Here is a 7,062-nt window from a genome sequence, read left to right as displayed (position 1 = left end):
TGGCCCCGCCCCCAGAGCGCACGCCAATGGGAGCCCCGCGCCGGAGGGGGCGTGGCCAGGGCCCGGAGTTGCGGGGCTGCCACCTCTCAGTTTCCAGTCCGCTCTCACTGTGGACTCCTTGGTGACCCGCAGCTAGTGAGTTGCATCTGCTTGTCAGTGGTTCTTGTTTGTATGTTTTGTTGTTTTCGAGACAGGGTTTCTCTGTGTAGCGCTGGCTGACTAGAACTCACTCTGTAGACCAGGCTTCCGAGTGCTGGGATTAAAGGTGTGAGCCACTACTGCCCAGAAAGTCAGCCTTTTTTTTTTTTTTTTTTTCTGTGTGTGTGTGTGTGTGTGTGTGTGTGTGTGTGTGTGTGTGTGTGTGTGTGTGTGTGTGTGTGTGTGTGTGTGTGTGTCTCGAGACAGGGTTTCTCTGTGTAGCTTTGTGCCTGTCCTGGATCTCGCTTTGTAGACCAGGCTGGCCTCGAACTCACAGAGATCCGCCTGGCTCTGCCTGGAATTAAAGGCGTGAGCCACCCACCACCTCCTGGCTCAGAAAGTCATTCTTTGTTCCTGGTACTGAGCTCTGACTGTGAGCTAGAGAACTGAAAAAACAAAAACAAACAAACAAAAAAAAACTTGTGTTCATTCATCAGATTGGCAAGAATTTGAGTTTGAACACAAATAAAAAAGGAGCCGGGCAGTGGTGGTGCACGCCTTTGATTCCAGCACTCCGGAGGCAGAGCCAGGCGGATCTCTGTGAATTCGAGGCCAGCCTGGGCTACCAAATGAGTTCCAGGAAAGGCGCAAAGCTACACCAGGAAAACCTGCCTCAAAAAAAAAAAAAAATGGAAAGTGGGTCCCAGCAAGATGGTGCAGCAGGTAAAGGCACTTGCCACAAAGTGTAACAACTTGAGTCCCATCTCCAAAACCCATAGGGTGCGAGGAGAACAGAAACTCCTGCAAGCTGTCATCTGACCACCACACGTGCATAGTGGCACAGACAATTTTTTTAGGTGTAAAAGTGCCAGGCAGTGATGGAGCACACCTTTAATCCCAGCCCTCGAGAGTTGGAGGCAGAGGCAGGGTATCTGGTCAGCCTGGTCTACAGACTGAGTTCCAGGACAGCCAGGGAATTGTAGAGAAACCCTGTCTTGGAAAGCAACATGCTGGGCCATGGTGGCACACGCCTTTGATCCCAGCACTCAGGAGGCAGAGGCAGGTGGATCTCTGTGAGTTCGAGGCCAGCCTGGTCTATAGAACAAGATCCAGGACAGGCACCAAAACAACATAGAGAAACCCTGTCTCGAAAAACCAAAACCAAAACCAAATAAAAAAGAAAGAAAAACAAACAAACAAACAAAAAGTAAGAGAAATAGTTAAAATTGAAAATGCTTAAAATGAGAAAGAGAAGAGGATGTGGCTTTGGGTAGAACCCTTGCCTGGCGTGTGTAAGGCTCCCGGCCTCCATCCCCAGATACTGCAAAGAAAGAGAGGAAAGGCGGGGGAGGGGAGAGGCATGCGGCTGTAAGAGAGTCTGGTAGTAGAGGGTGGGGCTTCATGCACTGTGGAAAGAAGCAAAGAGGACGTGGGCAAGGTATACAAATAGATCAGAACTTCCAGGTCATCTTTGGCTGTACAGCCAGTTTCAGGAAAGACTGGGCTACATGAAACCATCTCAAAAACTTAAATAGAGCTGGGTGGTGGTGGCCCACACCTTTAATTCTAGCACTCGGAAGGCAGAGGCAGGTGGATCTTTGAGTTCTAGGCCAGGCTGGTCTACAGAGCGAGTTCCAGGACAGCCAGGACCACACAATACCCTGTCTCAAAAAAAAAAAAAAAAACAAAAAACAAAAAAAAAACAAAAAAAAGAGAACGGACCCGAACACTCTGCCTGAGGCCAACCCAGGGCCCAGCTGCCAATCCTGCAAAACCCAACAACTTGGAGGTGTTGGTGAGATTACCCTACTAAACAACCTGCTCAGCTGAGATCCATCAGGGAGAGGATTCAGAATCCTACAATCTGTAGTCTGAGGAAAGAAGATCAGCTGAGGAGTTGATGAAGGAGCAAAATGTGACCTGAGAACACAAAAGAAGGCCCTGCCCAGCCACCAAACCAGATCACCAAAATCATAAGCCTACCCTACACCAAGGAGTTGGGTGTACATTACCATTTATTTGGCTGAACACTGAGGTGGTACTTGATCTGAGCTGGAAGTATAAGAAGAAACCAAACTGAAGCCATTTTGGATAGAACTTCTATTTTGAATAAGGGTCAAGTAAAGTTTAAGTACCCAAGACCTCCCCAGACCTCCCTGGGTAACTGACATCACTGGTATCCTGGTTGGCAAGTTGAGATGTGAATGGTGGATAAGCCGCCCCACTATACTCGAGTAAACCAACCAATGAAGACAAGATAAATGTGCCACAGAACAGTGTTCCTAGGAAAGTCCCTTATCCCTGAATCCTGATTGGTGGAAAATGGAACTGTAACATGGCACAGATGTTTGCAATTTTCAGCCTTAAAAGCCCTGTGACATTCTGGAGCAGGGTCACATAGTTCAGTTCCTGAGTCTGTTCTGATTGATCAGTAGTGGCTTGATTACAATACATTCTTGTCATCTGAAAAAAAAAAAGCAATGGGTTCTGCAGATTGACTATATGTGACATCTTCCATAAAGATAGTTTTTTGTTTTTTTTTTTTTCCTTGAGTCAGTAAAGGTAACAGCATCATTTTTGGGTCAGTAGTATTGTGCCCTTGTTTTCTCCCTAAATCATCGGCTTATTTTTCTCCTGGGTGTCTCTTCTTGATGAGTTTGTTGTCTATCTTCAGACTCTTCATTTGTCTGGGGGTCTCTGGGATGCTGTCCTGGTCGGATGCATTGGAGCAGGAGCCATCTGGGACTTCACTCATTTTCTGGAAAAATACAAGTATAGCCTCCCCCTGGTGTTAGAACATCAGGCCCTTCCCATCAATTAGTTTCTAGATCTTTCCATTTAGCATATATTTTATGCTGTGTATCCTGTAGGGTAAAATGCTTTTGGGCAATAGAAGCCTTATCCTTTTGTTTGTTTGTTTGTTTGTTTGTTTGTTTTTTGAGACAGGGTTTCTCTGTGTAGCTTTGCGCCTTTTCTGGAACTCACTTAGTAGTCCAGGCTGGCCTGGAACTCACAGAGATCTGCCTGCCTCTGCCTCCCGAGTGTTGGGATCAAAGGCGTGCGCCACTACCGACCAATCGGCCATATCACATCTTTATAGCAACTTCCTAGTGTGGGGAAAGAACTCAGAGAAGTTAGGCAATTTCCCCACTGCCACACAGTGAGCACAGGGAGGAACAAGGACTTGAACCCCAGGAAGTAGAACCTCTCCAAGGTTGTGCAGCAGACTCCTGGGCATGGTTTTAGGCAAATTATATATTTAGTCCTTTAGTCCCATATGGTATGTTGGGGGTGGAGGTGGATGAGGGGAAACTGAGTTTGAGAAGACATCACACGTGTGCATACATTTGTATGTAAATGACGGGAACAAATAATGGTTTTCAGAGAGACAGGAACCTGGGAGTGCAGGTGCAAAGGGGACTTTAAAAAACTTTATTTTGGGGCTGGGCATGGTGGTGCACTCCTATGCCTTTGATCCCAACTCTTGGGAGGCAGAGGCAGGCAATCTCCAAGGCTCTTACACAGAGAAATCCTGTCTCAAAAACAAACAAACAAAAACAAAAACAAAAAAAAAAAAAAGGAAAGAAAGAGGAAAAAAAATATTTATTTCATCTTTTCCATAGCACAACTTTAATTCCAGCACCCAGGAGTAAATAGACCTCTGTGAGTTCAAGGCCTCCCTGGTATACATATGGAGTTCCAGGCCAGCCAGAGCTATAAAGTGAGCCCCTGTCTTAACCACAACAAGAACACCTGGGGGGTTAGTACAGTTCCTGACACTGATTTTTAAGACAGGGTCTCTCACTGAGCCTTGAGCTCCCCAGTTTAACTACACTGGCTGGCCAGCAGCTCCAGGGCCCACCTTGTTTCTACCATGTCTGGCTTTTCCTGGGGGTGCTGGGGATCCAACAGGCTTGCACAGCCAGCGCTTTATCCACCAAGCAGTCTTCCAATGGGGCGAGGTGGGGCTCAACAGCCGAGCCTGAGGGCCAGAGTTTGATCCCTGAGACCCACCTAGTGGAAGGAGAGAACCAGCTGCTGTAAGTTCCTCCTGGTCTCCCACGTGTGCCCTGGCACAGCCCACCCCTGCCTCTGCCCACCCCACCGCCCCATCACACACAAATAAATAGGTAAATAAAAGAAATAGATATAAAATATACTGTACAAGCATAGGGCTGTCTTCCCAGCACTTAGGAGGTGGAAACTGATGAATCAGGAGTTCAAAGCCAGGCTGCGGTGCATGAGACCCCATCTTAAAATCATCAGCAAGGCCGGGCAGGCGGTGGTGGCGCACCCCTTTAATCCCAGCACTCAGGAGGCAGAGGCAGGTGGGTCTCTGTGATTTTGAAGCCAGCCTAGTCTACAGAGCAAGATCCAGGACAGGTATCAAAACTACACAGAGAAACCCTGTCTTGAAAAACAAAAACAAACAAAAATCAACAAAGCTCATGATTACAAGCCTGCTGGGCACAGGAAAGCACAGAGGAGTGGGTCCTGCCCTGGACACAGAGTGGGAGTCAGGGGGACCTCTCCACAGAGACAAAGAATGAGGCAGAGAAAGCAAGATGGTGAATATTAAGTCTCAAACCCAGGACAACTGGCTGAGGTGCCTATTTAACTTATCAAAGCAGACCTGGGCTCCTGGTTCTCCCAGCGTCCCTCAGTCATTACCTGTCCAGCCTATGGCTGGCACACCCCGACCTCTACTCTGAACTCTCCAGCCCAGGGGCTGGGCTGCCCTTCTCCCAGAGGCTCTTCCCTTTATAATCCAGCCATTTAGGTTAGCGAATTCCGCAATGAGGGGTCAGCGGCAGGAAGGGGAAGAAGTCACTAAGTCTGGGGCCCTGGTGTAGTGAAACCCTGTGAGGAAGTTGATCATGCAGGGTTGGGAGTCGTTGAAGGTAGGACAGGGAGAGCTGGCCATCATCTCCGTGAGTTAGACAGATTTCTTTAAGGTGGGGGGGGCTGGTGAGTAGAAGGAGGAGGACAAGATATTTGGGACAAACTGGGCAAACTGGGGCAAAGCCACCACCTCTTGGGGGATGGTGGTGGCTACTGAGCCCGAGCGGGCTGGGCTGGGTTGGCTGAGACAAGACAGAGCTAGTCTGTTCTCTGCCCCCACTGAAGCTCTTGGTTTCATGAATTTTTTAGCTAAATAGGCCTTGAGTTTCAGATTCCAGGGCCCTGGGCCCAGGCTTCTGGGTTCCATTTACTGTGTGAATGCATCTCAGGCCCCAGGAGACTGCTGCTGGCTTTGTGCAGTGTGCATTTAAGCCTGGAGGCCAGAGACAACTCCTGATGCACTCCCTCCTTAGGAGCCATCCACCTTCTTTAAAGCTCTATTTGATTTACTACGGCTTGTGTATGTGTGTGGAGGTCAAAGGACAAGCTGACAGAATTGGTTCTCTCTCTGAGACAGGCACCTTTGAGTCATTTCACTGACCACCTCCCCATAAACACACCTGGTTTTTTTTTTTGTTCTGTTTTCAGTCAGGGTAACACTATATAGCCCTGGCTGGCCCGGAACTCACTATGGGGATCTGCCCGCCTCTGAGGATGGGTGGGGATGGGGTTGGGTTGCTGGGATTAAAAGCCTGTGCCGCCCGCTGGGCTCCACACCTTGTTCTTTGAAAATGTGTGTGTATGTGTATGGTGTGTGCGTGTGGTGTGTGAATGGTGTGTGTGTGGTATGTGTGTGTCATGGTGGCTAGGCTGGCTGGTTAGGGAGCCCCAGGGATCTGCACCCTCCCTTCCCAGCAGGGATGAGCCCAGGTTGCTCCGACTCAGCTGATGATTAGGAAGGTTCCTGCTCTGTGAGCAGAGACAACCTAAAACCTTAGGGCTGGAGCTCAGTTGGTACAGCGTGGGCCTAGCATGCAGGAAGCCTGGGTTCCATCCCGAGCACCACACAAGCGGAGCATGATTGTGCATTCCTGTGATTCCTCCAGCACTGAGGCAGGAGGATGATGGCTTCCAGGCCATCTTGGGCTATGTAACAACACAAGTCACAAAATCATACAAACAAAACTTTACCCTCTTGGAGCCAAACTTCAGTCTCTCCATGTGTCAAGGGAAGATAACTCTAGCTCTCCTTTTCCCTCACAGGGTTCTTGTTTGTTTGTCTTTTAGTCAGGGTTTCTCTGTGTAGTCCTGCCTGTCCTGAGACTCACTCTGCAGACCAGGCTGGCCTCTAACACACAGAGATCCACCTGCCTCTGCCTCCAGAGTGCTGGGATAAAGGCGTGCTCACCACCACCCAGGTGTTCCCTCAGAGGGTAGAGGCTTTAGCTTAGCTGGTAGAGCGCTTGAGCACTTGTTTAGCATACACAAAACCCTGGGTTCCATCCCCACCACTGCACCAGCGTCAGCGGACTGTGGTGGGCTATGCATGTCATCTTGGCACTTAGAAGGTAGAGCAGTCTCATCAGGAGTTCAGGGTGATTCTTGGCTATATCGGAAGGCCTGGGCTACAGGGATCTTTTAAAAAGGTCTATGTGTGATTATCGGTCGAGTTTCTTCTTGGGAGTATTTATGGCCAGCCTGGGGACGGTGCAGCTAGTGGGGGGTGAGCTGGACCTTAAGGTTAGCCTGTGCTTTACATGGAGGCTCCCAACAAAAACATTGTAAGGGCAGGGAGTGTAACCCAGTGGTGCAGTGCTTGCTTGGCACACGCAAAGGTGGGACTTCCGTCCCACGGGGCCGTGAAAACAACTAGAAGAACAGAATTGTGACTTAGTAACCTGGCTGTGGCCTTGAGCCTGTCTGCTCCGATTCTTCCCGGGTGGTGGCTGTTCAACTCTACAGTCAGGCGCCCAGCCTCTGCTTTAGGACAATTCCCGCGGGCGGTTCTTGTAGCTGATCTCTTCTTTTCTTCATCTGGACTCCTGGTCTGATAAAGGTCTCGGCAGGCTAGCCCACCGGGTG

Source organism: Onychomys torridus, chromosome 7, assembly GCF_903995425.1.
Source record: "Onychomys torridus chromosome 7, mOncTor1.1, whole genome shotgun sequence".
Taxonomy (NCBI): domain Eukaryota; kingdom Metazoa; phylum Chordata; class Mammalia; order Rodentia; family Cricetidae; genus Onychomys; species Onychomys torridus.
The sequence above is the reverse complement of the archived record's forward strand: the minus strand, read 5'-3'. Positions refer to the sequence as shown.